The sequence below is a fragment of the Emys orbicularis genome, chromosome 1 (assembly GCF_028017835.1).
Source record: "Emys orbicularis isolate rEmyOrb1 chromosome 1, rEmyOrb1.hap1, whole genome shotgun sequence".
NCBI lineage: Eukaryota > Metazoa > Chordata > Testudines > Emydidae > Emys > Emys orbicularis.
Genome location: NC_088683.1, coordinates 115,382,532 through 115,397,470, shown reverse-complemented (window position 1 = coordinate 115,397,470; position 14,939 = coordinate 115,382,532).

Here is a 14,939-nt window from a genome sequence, read left to right as displayed (position 1 = left end):
CCCAGGCGACTAGGGATCTCCTTAAATCAAGACACTGAGACTCAACAGCAAGGTGTATAAGTGATGAGATTCAAAGGTAATAACAGCACCTAGCTCTTACATCAAGCTTTTCAGCCCTACGTCCCTGTAATGAGGCTGAGTGGCCTCCCTCCGAGCAGGAGAGTGAGGCACTATTACACGCCCCTTGGAGGGCAAGGCCTAGATCACCCCGCCCCCCTTGCCGGAAGGACCGGGGCGGGGCCGGAAGTATAAAAGGCCGGCCCTACAGTTCAGTTGGGGGAGAGCCTACTCCGGAGGAGGACGCTTGGCCTGTTCTCCAGAGGCCCCGAGAGGAACAGGCGCGTGGCTGTTCCCGATCCCCAGACGTGGTCGACAATTGGCACGGAGTACCTGCTGCGGTTTACCCTGAAGAGCCGGAAGAGGCCTGGAGCCCGCAGGTACCAAACCCCGGGGAGGCAGAAAGTAGCCCGGGGCAGCCACGGAGCAGCCGGCTGTGGAGCCCGGCGTGGCTCAGTTGGCGTGTTGCGGCTGGATCCCTGCCGACACAGGTGCAGCCAATCCTGCCCCTGCCAGGGCCCTGGGCTGGGAGGCGGTGGAGTAGGTTGGGCCCGCGTCCCCCAGCCACCCCACCCCGGGTGTCTGACCCCCTACACGGTGCAAGGAGGCTCTAGCTCAGGACCGGAGCTCCCTTACCACTCTCCTTTAAAGACTGATTGTTTGCTGGCTGCCTGAGCTCCACTCAGGCTAAAGCCAGCCCCTTAGAGACTGTTTGTTTGCTGGCTGCCTGAGCCCCACCCAGGCCAAAGCCAACCCCTTAGAGACTGTGTTTCAGGGCTGCCTACTTGAGCAACTTAAGCCCAAGCTAAAGCCTGGTAGGGACTGTTAATCGCGCAGCCCTATTGGGAGGCTCTTGCTGGTCTGACAAACTCTGGCACCGACCCGACAGGACGAGCCTGAGTGGCCTCCCTTGAACCAGGAGAGCGAGGCACCATTACAGACCCCAAGCACTTTACAAATGGGGTTAGCCTTATTATCACCATTTTACAGATGGGGAAATCGAGGTACAGGGAACGATGTGACTTGCTCAAAGTCACTCAGCAGAGCCGGGACTAGAACCCAGTTGTCCTGAGTCCCAGTCTAGTGGGGCCAAATTCTGATCTCCCCTATGCCAGTACAAACTAGGAATAATTCCAGCGGAGTTATCCCAGTGTGAGAGAAGAACTATTCCCCTTTTCTGCTCTGCTTGTATCCACACTGTACTAACTAAACGCCCACAGTTCAGAGCCAGCCTGCGCTGGGCTGACTCTAAAACTTGGGATGGATTCCTTTGACTGTAGGGAACACAGATTCCTTGTTGGTTGTTTAAAGTCCTGGTTGGAGTAGAGAGGAGATTTCCCCAGGACATTATGTGTAGTATTCTTTTCCTTTAATCTTATCAAATGCCAATCTAATTAAGGGGTTGGTATGTCCCATCCCAAACCAACATAGCGACTATTGGCAGGTCTTGTAGAGCAAACTCTCCAGTGCGTGTGTGTCTGTGTGTCTGTGTGCATGTGTTTTAGAGAGTCCTCTCTGAAATAACTGCTTACATTTTAGATTGGCTTTCTGCAGTGCTGGTCCATCTCCATTTCCTGGTTGAAAGGAAGAGTTGGTGTCACTCCTCTGATCACACCACCAGCAGGACAGAGCAGACAGTATCCCTGTTGCTCGGCTCGGACACCCTGCACAAGGTAAAAGAAATGGTTCTTGACTTCCCCTATCCCTATAAAGAGGCCAGGAGGGTGGACGAGTGACTGATGTAGGGACTCCAGGCCAGAGGGAGAGGGGCTGTGTGTCTGGGGTAGCCAGAGCAGGTGGCTGAGGGAATTGCTTAGGCAAGGCAGGAAGAGCCGATGAGGGAAGGACGAGGACGACTGGTTGGGCAACTGCTTTTAGAGCTGCTCAAACCAGGGAGATGGCGTCTAATCCCCTGAATGACCCTGGGATGGGCTGATTGGCAGGAGCCTGTCAGCAGAAGCAGTTTGCTCTCATACCCGCTCCACCTCTCTCCTTACGTGTGAGGCTGGTGGTAGGAGAGGAGCTGATAAGGAGGCATGATGCCGCTCCCGGGCAGGGAAAGGAGACGATCAGCATCCGGGGAGAAAACAAGGCAGTGCCCTAAGGGAGGCCAGGCTGGCGAGCAGAGACATGACGCTCACCTGCCTACTCCCGGCGGGAAGCCCTGGCGAACTCCTGCTGGTTTGTGAGGTGCATCTGTCTCCTTTGCCCAGTGGCCAAGAATGGCCTGTTGTCTCTCCTGCACTCCCCTGACCCCACTTAGTCTCTCATCTGATTTAATAAAACACTTATTTATATGGATGGGCCCTTCTGGGCATGAATTGTCATTCAACATAGCTCAGTGGAAAGGGGCTAGCACAGCTCTCCTTTAAAGAAGGAGGTGCTAAGGAGGGTTCTCATAGCCTTTGACATTCTCCTCTCAGTTATGTAGTGGTGTGGATTCAAGTGTGGTTCGGCTCTGAAAATAGCACTTAAAACAGCATCCTGGGGCTCCATGTTTGTGTCCCAGTGACTCCAGATCAGAGGTGCTGCGCTCACCTGGGGAAAGATTTCCCCCCCTAGCTATCAGCTCTGCAAACTCAACCTGAGATCTTAGTGCAAAGCCCAGTTCTTTCCTTCTCGGGTATCATCAGCAGTTATAAAGTGTCTCAAAGCCCTGGTATGCCCTTAGCAGCACCAGTCCAGTCCCATTGCTTCCAGTGGGTTTGCCCAGGTATAACTGATTGGAACTAAGCCAACCATTCTGTTGACGATGCACCAGAAAGAATCGAATCCAGGTCAATTTTGGCCGTGTCTATTGCAGGGCAAGCGCTGTTAAGTGTATTTTTGTCACTAATTTGAGCCCATACAGCTCCGCATTCACACAAGGAGCAGTTCTGCTAAGTTTACAGGCATTTTCTGAGTAGAATCATATGTTCACTCCCTTGAGTGCATCTGTGTCTCTGAAAATACCATCCCTAATGAGGAGGAGGCACTTGCTTACAATTCCTTTGAGAGAAATCCCAGCATTCCCAGTAGATGCCAATTGTTGCAGGTCCTGAAAAAGGAAAAACCAGGACTTCTGGCTATCCCTGTGACGTTGTGCATCTACATGGTTTTATAAAAACATGATAATAAGTGAATATAATGTAACTGGGATAGTTTTATAAAAATTTTGATAATAAGTGACTATAATGCAAATGGGATATGCTTTGTGCAAAAGGTCTCTTGTAAGGTATCATTACAAAGCTCATAAGCTACTGAGTGTGATCATCCTATTTGTAGAAATGTACCACTCTTGTATCTAAAACTAGAAATATAAAATGTAACTCTGAGGGCCTATTGTAATTATGTAAAGTGTGGGCCATTAATGATGGTTTGGAATCTTGATGACTCCCATTGTCTGCAGATGGCTGTTTACCTGTGAGTCTCCCTGTATATGTGTGTGCTGGCTAGTGAGTAATGAAGTCTTGCAGTGACATGTGATCATGTCACCTGAACTGGAATCCATCTTTAACCTGGTGCTTTTCCAGTGAGGGGAGGGGGTGGAAACCCAGAGGGACAAAGGGTTCCCGCCTTATGCAAAAGATATATAAAGGGGTGGAAGAGAACTGAGAGGGAGAGAGGAGCCATCATGGAGAATCCCCTAGATAACACCTAAGCTGGAACAAAAGCTGTACCAGGGGAAAGAATTGTGCCCAGGCCTGGAAGGTGTCCAGTCTGAGAAAAACTTACTGAAGCATCTCTGAGGGTGAGATTATCTGTATTTAGTTTGATTAGGCATAGATTTGCGCATTTTATTTTATTTTGCTTGTGACTTACTTTGTTCTGTCTGTTACTACTTTGAACCACTTAAATCCTACTGTCTGTATTTAATAAAATCACTTTTTATTTAGTAATTTACTCAGAGTATGTATTAATACCTGGGGGAGCAAACAACTGTGCATATCTCTCTATCAGTGTTATAGAGGGCGAACAATTTATGAGTTTGCCCTGCATAAGCTTTATGCAGGGTAAAACGGATTTATCTGGGTTTAGACCCCATTGGGAGTTGGGCATCTGAGTGCTAAAGACAAGCACACTCCTGTGAGCTGGTTTTCAGGTAAACTTGCAGCTTTGGGACAAGTGATTCAGACCCTGAGTCTTTGTTAGAGCAGACTGGAGTGTCTGGCTCAGCAAGACAGGGTGCTGGAATCCTGAGCTGGCAGGGAAAACAGAAGCAGGGGTAGTCTTTGCACATTAGGTGGCAGCTCCCAAGGGGGTTTCTGTGATCCAACCCGTCACAGTGGCGTAGTCGAGCAGGATCTGTGCACAGCTGATTGCTTTGAGATACTGGTAGTGATTTTAAGTGAGTTTTAAGTGTGGTGGCTGGAGAACAGACAAAGTGGTTACTGGTTTGTTATTTTCTGTTTGCTTATTTCGGGAAAGGAAATTAGGGACAGAAAAGGAAGCAAAATAAGTAAGAATGAAGATCAAAAGAAGCTAAAACTACACAAGTTGCAAATTGCCCAGAAAGACTGAACAATGGGCGCTGGAAATGTCTCTGTTAACTAAGAAGCCCCTGAGCTGAGTACATCTCAGTTTCAGTGAACTGCAGATGGGTGTGGCCCAACCTCTGTCTGTGCTGAAGCTGACTGGAGTGTCTAACCTAGCAAGACAGGAGGGGAGGGGTGCCTGTTCTGGCAGGAGGGTGTTCTCTGTGGTATCCCAGCTCATCAAGTGATGGTCTCAAGGGAAAACAAATGGAAATTGATGTACAATTTGCCTGGAAAAAGGCTGACCTGGAAAAAGAAAAGGCTGCCCACCAGCCTTTTGCCGTCACAATCCCCACTGGGAGAAACATTGGATTTGTAATATCAGACAACTGGTCCTTTACATCCACCAGTCCTGCCTCTGGCAGTGGCCAATACATGATGCTTCAGCGAAAAGCAATTCTCTCCCTCTCCTCCCCCAATACAAAATCAAACCAACAGCCAACAATGCCATTGGCTACCTGCAATGCTGTACATTGGGGCACACTGCTTCTCAACCCTGCAGTGATCAGTTTATGTCCCAAAGCCCAAGATGTGTCCACTGTCACAAAAGAGGAGTGACAATCCAGAGCAGGGGAAGGCTACTGAGCAGAGAACTGCCCTCTTGTGTGCTCCGTGCTGGGCATTGCATCGTCCACAAGACCATGAGAACTACACCCACCTTGAGCGCCACATCCTCTGAGGGCCCCTGGGATCTGGAGAGCACCACTCCAACCATGGGGCATGCAAGTGCCTAGAGCCAGCACTAGCTACAGTGCCTGCATTGTTGACCTCACCCCCACCTCCTCTTCGGCTATGCTACAGCCAGCCCAACGGGACTGCACCAGCCCCAGTGTCTTTAGGGAACCCTTTGCATCCCATTCATCCACCCCCCCTTCTTATCATGGACCTGCCTGCTCCCTGCCTGTTAGAATGATGAGCCCTGGCTTGCTCTCCCTCCCCATCCCCATCCCATGTGTCCATGTCCTTGAATCCTTTTCTCTCCAAGCTACTTCCATAGGAACATATGTTTTTTTCCAGCGGAGTCTGAGCCCCCCGATGTGCGGAGCATTGATTTGATCAGACGTGAGCTCAAAGCTCATTAGCCACTTGTCAATATTGGTAATGAGAAACTGTGTGGGGCAAGTCATAGGGAGGAGGGCATGTGGCAGGAGGGGCTCAAAGCTCTCCTGTCAGCGCCAGGGCTTTCCAGTATGTGCTCCTCCAGTATGTGCTAATATTGAACCTGTTTGCTCAGCCCCTGCCTGAGGGCTTGAGCTACTGACTGTTTGTTGCCCTGCCCTGACCCAGGGCCTGGGCTTGCTAATATTGAACCTGTTTGCTCAGCCCCTGCCTGAGGGCCTGAGCTACTGACTGTTTGTCGACCCGCCCTGACCCAGGGCCTGGGCTTGCTAATATTGAACCTGTTTGCTCAGCCCCTGCCTGAGGGCTTGAGCTACTGACTGTTTGTTGCCCTGCCCTGACCCAGGGCCTGAACCTGCTAATATTGAACCTGTTTGCTCAGCCCCTGCCTGAGGGCCTGTTGGGGTCCACTAGGCATAGCTACCAGGTAACTCGGGAGAGCGGAAGACCAAAGTGTCGATGAAACTCTCTTGCTCTGGGCCTATCTGAACCCCCAAACTCCATCTTGTGAACTCTCACCTACTTCTGTGTTTACTGCTTTACATGCTCTGTAGCAGGCTGAAGCAGAAATGTATTGGTCAGCGTTTCTAGCAGATGGCTGCAGTTTCACTCACACTAGCAGAAATAATAGAGATAAGGAGGAGGGAACAGAGGGGTAGTTAGTTTACAGGCGTCTAACTCAAGGTCGCAGAGACTGGGAAAGTTTTCTCACAAGCTTATGTAGAGCTTATTGTAACAGTTGTCTGGAAGGGAGGGGTGGGGGAATAGCCAGACAAAGGCTTACACAGAAACAGTTTGGGGTATAAAAGGTAAAAGTTATTTGTATTTGTTGCACTGGATTTGAGACATGCTGGTCTCCTAGTGTCATTTCAGAGCTCTGAAATAAACTTGGCTTGCTTTCTCCCCTCGGTGTCTTTATTGGTGCTAAGCACACCGGGCCACGGACCTTTGATGTCCCCTCGAGCCCCTTAGGCGGGCAACAGTTTTGGCGTCCCTGGGTGGGCTCGAGGCTGAAATTTAGCCTTGCCCGGATCCCTCCTGGTGGCCGACGGATTACGACGACGACCGACGCCCAGAGCGCTCACCGGTGACTTCATCGGGGGCCTCGGCAGAGACGTGGTTTGTTCGACCCCGGAGGGCACAATGGTGCAACGCACACTGACACGGTGGGGACGGTGGGGAACCGGTCCCGTGGATAGGGCGATGGTGCAGAACCGGACCCTTGGATAAGGTAGGAACAGTCCAGTGGGGACTTTATCTGTCTTGACCTGGGGACGCCCAGTGTCTGCCTGTTGTGACTTGGGGACGCCCAGAGTCTCCCTCAGTATGGGGCAGGGACAGAGTACAGCCGGCAGGGTACAGTGTACACCCTTAGAATGCATTCTGGTGAACTGGAAAGTGTTTGGATCTGATCAGTTGATTAAAAGTAAATTGAAAAGGTTCTGTACAGTTGATTGGCCTCAGTACCAGCTGGAGTGCCAAGAAAGGTGGCCACCGGAAGGATCACTTAATTACAACACGATCCTTCAGTTGCTTTTGTTTTGTCAGAGAACAGGTAAATGGAATGAACATCTCTATGCGTATACGTTTATGGTGTTAAGAAATAGGACTGATATTTTGCTCAAGTGCCATTTGACTCCGACAGGCTCGGTAGTATTGGCTGCTAAACCCCAGAACCCTCCCACTGTTGTAATGCCAGAATCGGTGTCCCCTTCGGCTCCTCCACCCCCACAGGCTTTAGAGAGTACCCCCCCCCCCCCCGTGGGATTGTATCCATTGATTACTGAGAGTGTGGTAGCCCGTCCAGGAACACAAGAAATCTTTGAAGGTTGTCTAGCTAGCCATAAGCCTGACTGGGATGACTGCAATATACTTATGAGAACCCTGTTGTCTGAAGTGGAGCGGAATCAGGTTACAGCTAAGGCTAAGGAGAAGGCACGGGGAAGGCATTTAAGGTTTAAAAGGGAAAGCTATTGGACTCCAGAGGTTGTACAGAGTGGAATCCTCAGAAGTGAGTGTGCTCATCCTGGTTTGTTGCTTCAAAGCTCTGCACAGCAGTTATGTTACTGGAAAGGTGTATGATGGCAATGTGTATGTGTTAATGGTTGGAGGAAAGGTGTATAAGTGAAGAGTGGAAGGTTCCTTTGGAAGTTAGAAGAAGCTGAGAAAGGGAGAAGAGGAAAAAGCACAGAATGAGTTAACTGAGAGGAAAATACAGCTAGCAGGCTCATCCAAGGACAGTGTACACAGCTAAGACTTGGCTGACAACCAAGAGAAAGGGGGGCCTGAATGTGCCCAAGCAACTTTGAGATCAGCAAAATACTGCAAGGCATAATGAAGACAACAGAAGGGTTTAAAAGCAGCTTTGCTGAACAGTATTGGCTCAAGGATTTAAAAATTCCCCCACTCTGTTCGGACAGGCTTTGGCCAGAGACTTGGAGGAGTGGGATAATTCAGACAGAGCCCTCCTGCTGCAATATGTAGATGACTTGTTAATTGCTGCTGTGGGTCTAATCCCTTGTCTCAGAGCTACTGTGAGTCTCCTAAACTTTATTGGACTGCGAGGATACAGGGTATCTCAAAGCAAAGCCCAAATTGCTCTTACAGAGGTTCAATATCTGGGATTTCACATCAGGCAGGGAGAGACAGCTCTCAAACGAAAGAAAGGAGGCTATCTGCCAAGTTCCCATCCCCAGCAACCGTAAACGGCTTAGGGCATTCCTGGGCATGGCAGGTTTTTACAGAATATGGATTCCAGAGTTTGAACTGTGGGCTAAACCTCTGTATGAATGTGTTAAGGGAGCGGATCAAGACCCCTTTCACTGGTCCCCAGAAGCGGACAGGGCATTTAAGATCTTGAAAAGGAAGCTAATGGAAGCTCCAGCCCTCGGCTTGCCCGATATATCTAAGCCGTTCCAACTGTATGTGCATGAACGAAAAGGGGTAGCTTTGGGAATGCTTACCCAGCTATTAGGTGCCTGGAAGCGTCCTGTGGCATACTTTTCTAAACAACTGGATCAAGTTTCAAAGGGATGGCCAGTCTGTTTGAGGGCGGTCGCAGCTACTGCTCTAGTGCTTGGGGAAGCTGAAAACTGACACTGGGAGGAACTGTGCAAGTGTATGTTCCCCATATGGTCCGAGCCTTGCTGGACACTAAGGGTGGTCTTTGGCTCACACAGGCTCGGGTTGCTCGGTACCAGGCGAAGCTGTTAGAGAATCCTGAAGTCACCCTGCAGATCTGTCCCTCCCTTAATCCAGCTACACTGCTACCAGAGACAGAAAAGCAGGAACATGACTGTCTAGAAATCATAGATGTTCAGTATTCTAGCCGCCCAGATCTAAAAGATCAGCCACGCCCAAATGCTGACTTGGAATGGTATACAGATGGAAGTAGTACTGTTGTGGATGGGCAAAGGAGGGCTGGTTATGCTATTGTGTCTCTTCATGATACCGTGGAAGCTGAGAGTTTACCGGCAGGAACGTCTGCCCAGCTTGCTGAACTAGTGGCCCTAACCCGTGCCCTCGAGCTGGCAAAAGACAAACGGGTTAATATCTTTACTGATTCAAAGTATGCTTTTGGGGTATTGCATGCTCACGCTGGTTTGTGGAAGCAAAGGGGAATGCTAACAGCCCAAGGCTCTCCGGTCAAGCATGGGTTTCAAATTCTCCGGCTTTTAGAAGCAGTACAACTCCCCTCAGCAGTAGCAGTGGTGCATTGCAAAGCCCATCAAAGGGAAGATCAAGATGTAACCAGGGGCAATGCCAGAGCAGACAGGGAAGCTAAGCGAGCTGCTACCCTGAAATCACCAACAGAGGAGAATGCCCAAATGCATGCCCTCATCCCATCAGTGGGTGAACTTGCAGCCCCTCAGTACTCCCAAGAGGACAGAAACCTGGCTGACAGTCTTGGTCTCCAGGAAAAGGAGGGATGGCTTTATTCCACAGAGGGAAAAATCCTCCTGCCCAAGGGCTTGATTCGACCAGTGTTGCAGGAACTGCATCAAACCACACACGCAGGCAGAGAGGCTCTTACCCAGCTCATGAATAAATATTTTCTAACCTCTGGACTTAAACCCCTAGCATCACAGGTACAGGCTGAATGTTTAATCTGCCAAAAGAATAACCCACGACCAGGAGTAGCAGTGCCACCAGCCACCCTGGAACCTACCCCAGGCCCAGGATTGGTGTGGCAAATAGACTTTACTGAGTTTCCCAGGACCCAAGGGTACAGGTACCTTCTTGTCTTAGTGGATCGATTCAGCGGATGGCCTGAAGCCTTCCCATGTTGCAACAACACTGCCAAAACAGTGGCTCTTAAGTTTGTCAAGGAAATCATTCCTCGCTTCGGCCTTCCCCAGTGGATGGAATCTGATAATGGAACACACTTCACATCTCAAATTGTTCAAAAGATATCAAGTGCTCTGCAAATCCCCTGGAAACTCCACACACCCTGGCGACCACAAGCCAGTGGAGTAGTGGAACGCACAAATCAGACGCTCAAGCGACACCTCTCAAAGGTCTGTCAGGAGGCCTCTCTTAAGTGGCCTGATGCCTTGCCCCTTGTGTTACTTCGCATTCGTGCTCTCCCTAAGGGTAGGATAGGGCTTAGTCCCTTCGAGATTATGTTTGGAAGGGCATGGCCTATGAATGGTACCCCAGTTCTGGCAGGGGAATGGGAAGTGGGGTATGGTTTCTTGTCTCAGTACATGTGCCCTCTGTCTGCTGTTCTTTCTTTTCTTCACAGGTACATCAAAGATTCACAGCCTCTTCTGCTGGATGTCCGGTTCCACTCCCTGCAGCCTGGTGACTCCGTTCTCGTGCGGACCTGGAAGGACGAGCCTCTCCAAGAGAAGTGGAAGGGACCCCACACCGTCCTGCTTGTCACCCATACAGCGGCAAAGGTCGAAGGACACAAGAACTGGATTCATCACTCCCGACTGAAAGCAGTGCCCGCTCCTAAACAGTGGACTGTCCAGCCTGCGGAGAAGACTGCTAACGACGATTTGGGACTTAAGCTGCTATTCAAAAGACAGTAAGGGTCACTGGAAATGCGTTGTGATCTTTCTGAACAGTCACAGCATACTCCCCGCGAAAACCCTGAGCATTGGTTTTATTTTCTCACAGAAGGCCGACCTGGCCTATGTATTTCGTCTTGTTATTTTTTGACTTGTTTAGTGTCAATAATTCTTTTTGTCTTCTGGGTATCTGGGTTTGTGGTACTAGTGCCTACAAATGGCTTCCTAATGGTCGGCATGGTAGCTGTTACAAAGGCTATCTTGCTCCTCCCCTCCGCATTCTACCCAAGGCTCCCTCAGGTCGTCCCAGGTACTATCGGTCCTTGAGAGCTACCTTAGAACCCATCAGTGAAGGAGACAGGTTTGGGATGATAGCCCTCCCTTCCTATGGGGTGGGACGACTAACCCAACTTTACAGAAGACTGTCTAAATTTCTCACCCAGTTTGCCAGTGATACCCTAGCCATAGAGAAAAGCATAAGTTCTGAGCTGTACCAGCTTCGACTGCTGGCTTTGCAGAACCGTCAGGCCCTAGATTATGTGTTAGCCTCACGAGGCGGGGTCTGTGCCCTTATTGGAGAAGAGTGTTATACCTATGTCCCAGAGTTTTCACAGGACATTAACAAGCACATCTTGTCAGCTGAATGGGCCTTTAACCAGTGGAAGGCCCAGGAAGGAGAACCCACTATTTTTGATTCCCTTTGGGGTTGGATACCTGGTTTAGGGGAACTAGGGGATATAGGGGGAAGCATTGTTCGCATCTTGCTCACAGGTGTGGTGATATGTTTTGTTCTTGTTCTTTTGCTCATTTGCTGTAAAGTGCTCATATGTAAGATTTGTACCTCCCCCTCCCCAGAGGTTCCTTTATACCCTCTTATTGATAATCCTGATTGCATGGAGCTTAATCGCATTTTGTCTTTAGAGTATGAGAAAACTCTGACAAAGGTTTGCTGAGTGTTCTCAAAGCAGGTCCTTTCACCTTGGTGAACTGAGGCTGTAGATTGTAAACGCTTTGGGGCATGGCCTACGTCTTTCTATGTATTTGTACAGCTCCTTGCACAATCCTGATTGGGGCCTCTGGGTGCTACCACAATATAAATATTAAATAACGGTAACAGAAATGGCAATGACGTGCGCTGTGCAAACTTCATGCGAGAGGCAGTCCCTTTACTGGGAACGGCACAGGCATCTGCCCAAGTGATATTCTTCACAGATGTGCAGAGAAAGCAGAGCACAAAGCAGCTGCTCTTGCTGAAGGAACCCAGACTCTGAGAGTCTCTGAAGAGAAGAGGACAGCAGGGTCCAGTGGAAATTAGGAGCCTGACAGTAGCTTACTGTGTGACTTCAGGCAAGACTGTCTGTGTGCCTAAATGTTCCTGTCTGTAAACTGGTATTAATGATTCTTGTCCACCTTTGTGAAGGGCATTAAGATCTATGGACAAAATAAGCACTAAGTGTTAGTAGAGCTGAGACCCAGATTCCTGTCGACTGCCAACGACTGAACAGCACAGCTCAGGAGAGCAGAGGCAAGGAGGCACAAGAAGCTGAAGCCTGGTTTACACCTAAAACTAAGGTTGCTTTAGCTATGTCGCTCGGGTGTGAAAAATGCCCCTGCTGAGAGACGCAGTTCCGGTGACCTAACCCCCAGTTTAGACACTGCTAGGTTGAGGGAAGAATTCTTCCATTGACCTTGCTACCGCCCATAGATGTGGATTCTGTGGGTGCTCAGGGGCTCAAGTACCCAGAGAGAAAAAATAGGGGTGCTCAGCACCCCCAGGGCTGTATGGAGCTGCTAATCTGGTGGCCCTGGAGCTGGCCACCAATCAGCTGTTCAGAAGCTGGCCCTGTGCCCCCATCAGCTCTTCAGTGGCTGCCCCACCCATCAGGTGTTGAGCAGGGCTGCCCTGCTACTCGCTCCTTACTGCCCCCTCCTCCCCTCACTGCCCTTAAGGCAGGATGGGGCAGAAAGGAGTGAGCTGCGGGTGGGAGGTGCTTGGGGAGGAGGAGGGAAGTCTTGGGGAAGTGTGCAGAGCTGGGGCGGGAAGAGGTGGAGTGGGGGTCTTGGGGGAGGGGGCAGAGCTGGTGTGGGGCATCCACCCGCAAAACCAGAAGTCAGCACCTATGCTACTGCCTCCTGAGGGGGTGGACTAACTACAGCTCTGGAAAAACCTCTTCTGTCACTGTAGCAACAGTGGCGTAGCTAGGGTTGCAGCTGAGGAGGAGCGGCGGAGAAAAAAAGTGCCGGACCTTCGGTGGCATTTCGGCGGCCCTGCACATGCGTCAAAATGCCGCCGAAAGACGGAGCGGCACATGCGCAGGGCCGCCCCGCTTCCCCATCCGGAGCGCAGTCTGGGGCACCAAGACCCCCGGACACGTTCTCAGGGCAAGAGTCCCGGCCGGAGCGCGGGGATCACGCGGCCCCGCTGCGCCGGCTGGAGCGCCGGGAGCCCATGGCCCCGTTCCGCCGGCCGCCCAGAGCGCCGGGAGCCAGCAGGCCAGCCTGTGGCCCCGTTTGTGGCCGCCCGGCATGGCGGGAGCCAGCCCGCGGCCCCGTTCCGCCAGCCGCCTGGAGCGCCAGGAGGCAGGAGCCAGCAGGCCAGCCTGCGAAAAAAAGAAAAGAAAAACCTGGAAGCAGCCGAGGAGGAGGGGGGGTGCCCAGGTGGGCGGGGGGTCAGTGCACCGCTGCTGTTGCTACTCACTTAATCAACAACAAAAGAAGTCTCCTCCCCTGACTGGAACTCGTCCATCTTTCCTGCGGCTCGGACCGCAGCCGCTCACACCGCCAGTCTGTAGCGAACGCCCCGTCCCCGTCCCCGTCCCCTGATAATGGCGGAGGAGTTATCAGGGGACGGGGCGTTCGCTACAGGCTGGCGGCGTGAGCGGCTGCGGTCCGAGCTGGAGGAAAGATGGATGAATTCCAGTCGGGGGAGGAGACTTCTTTTGTTGTTGATGAAGTGAGTAGCAAGAGGGAGGAGACAGCGGAAGGACCCAGAAGTGGCGCCGAGTAAGTATGAAAATTAAAAAGGCGCCACTTTTGGGGAATGTGGTCAGGGGAAGCGGCCGCTTCACCTGAACCCCCCTAGCCACGCTACTACAAGTGTCTATGCTACAGCAGTGCAGCTGCAGTGCTTGTAGAGGAGGCATACGCTGATAGCTCTGAGACTTCTCTAATTTATGCGTATGGCTGGGCAAACTCCAAGAACGAGAGAAACACACAGGTTGGCACAAACCCACCCTGGGCCCCCACCTCCATTCTTGTGCTGAGCAGAGCTTGGGATGAGCTGATAATCAAGCCCAGGTGGTCTAATCATGGTGAAAAATGTAGGCAGCTTGGCTCAGAGTTGAGCTGAAAACCTTAGAAAGTCTTTAGTCTGAGGCAATTGCTGCCAGGTGTGTGGTGCTTAGTGTCCCAGCCTCTGAAGTTTGTGGGATATGTCTGCACTTAAAATGCTACAGCGACACAGCTGCAGCGCTTCAGTGTTGATACTACCTATGCCGACGAGAGGGATTCTCCTGTCCCCTCTCATCTCCCCGAGAGGCAATAGCTTGGTGGATGGAAGAATTCTTCCATTGACCTAGCACTGTGTATTCGGGGATTTACGTCGGGTTAATTTAGTCACTCAGGGGTGTGGGTTCTTCATACCCCTGAGTTGACATAGTTATGCTGACCTAATTTTCTAGTGTAGACCAGGCCTTGGGGTGTGTGGATTTTTCACACCCCTGAGAGATGTAGCTATGTCAAAGCAAGTTTTCTGGGTAAATCAGCTCTAGAGCTGGTCATGCTAACAGCAGCAGCAACCAATTCATTCAAGGCACATGACCCTTTCTGTTGTTCACAAATTATCCATGATGAGGCTTAAGTTTGTATGCCTTTTTATTATTTTAAAATCATTTAACTAATTGTTTATGCAAATCAGTTTCAAACTAATAGGTTGCTCACAAACTCTTTTACCATTATTACTGCATCGAATGTCGATTTATTCATAACTTGCTCTCTGCACTGTGTGATTGTTCACCCAGGTCGGGTGGTATGTTATTGCTCCCTGGTGGGGTAACACCCCAATCCTCAAAGAGCTTTGCAGGTGGCTACCTGAGCACGTCTGTTGCAAATACACGCTTGCATGAGTATTTGAAACACTTTTGGCAAGCGCTTTAGTGAATGAAAATTCACTCACATGAATGTCTGTGGAGGACAACCAATAAAGGGGTTCCAAATGCCATCCATCAAAGTAAAT